The following is a 1,066-nucleotide window of genomic DNA, read 5'->3' as shown; positions in this document are numbered from 1 at the left end:
GTTGTTGTTGTTGTTGTTGTTTTTGTTGTCGTATTCTTACTCTTACGATTATTTTCACTGCCACTCTCACTCTCACTCTCACTCTCACTCTCACTCTCACTCTCAATCTCACTCTCGCTCTTATTTGTACTCTTACTCCTATTCTTACTCCTTATTCTTACTCTTATTCTTACTCTTACTTTTACTACTGCTGCTGCTACCGCTACTGCTGCTACTGCTGCTACTGCTGCTACTGCTGCGGCCGCTACTGCTGTTGTTGGTGCTGCTTCTGCTGATACGGTACCTATATTACCAATTATCAGTCTTGCCGTTTCTACTGCTGCGAGATCTCGTCGGTGTAAAAAAAAATCTACCGCAAATAAGTGATCACGACACTATGCAACGGCGCACTGTGCACTATGCACTATGCACTATGCACTATGCACTATGCACTATGCACTGTGCACTGTGCTATGTGCGACGTGTTGTACTATGTGTGTAACGACTACGGGAATGCCTGCACACGAAAAACATTCATGCAAATACTCACGCTAGCATCGGCCGTAGAATTCCGCGTGATATTCATCAACACAATGCTCTCCGCTGCAGGCTGAACTTCGCTACTCGCTCCTAGTTCTTTATCCACTGACATGCTTGTATATCTGTTCCGCCGACGGTTGCTCCGTGGGCCAACTTCAGTACGGGCGGGTGTTCGTCGCACTGCCGAGAAATCAACGCGTCAACGTCGTCGACGGCATGTTGACGCGCGACACTAGCAATATTGTCACGAGAGTGTCGCGTCTCCATACGGAGTATTAACGAGCTGGTAGTGTCGCGTTGTCGCTCGAATCTCTCAGGGAGAAGGTGCACGTATTAGATGATAGCGTATTAGATATTAGATTCGATTATTAGATAACGTATTAGATGATAGCGCATTAGATATTAGATCCGATTATTAGATAGCGTATTAGATATTAGATTTGATTATTAGATAACGTATTAGATATTAGATTCGATTATTAGAAAGCGCATTATATATTAGATTCGATTATCAGATAGCGCATTAGATATTAGATTCGATTATTAA

Source organism: Priapulus caudatus, unplaced genomic scaffold (genome assembly GCF_000485595.1).
Source record: "Priapulus caudatus unplaced genomic scaffold, Priapulus_caudatus-5.0.1 Scaffold158, whole genome shotgun sequence".
Lineage (NCBI taxonomy): Eukaryota > Metazoa > Priapulida > Priapulimorpha > Priapulimorphida > Priapulidae > Priapulus > Priapulus caudatus.
This window is presented reverse-complemented; position numbering follows the sequence as displayed.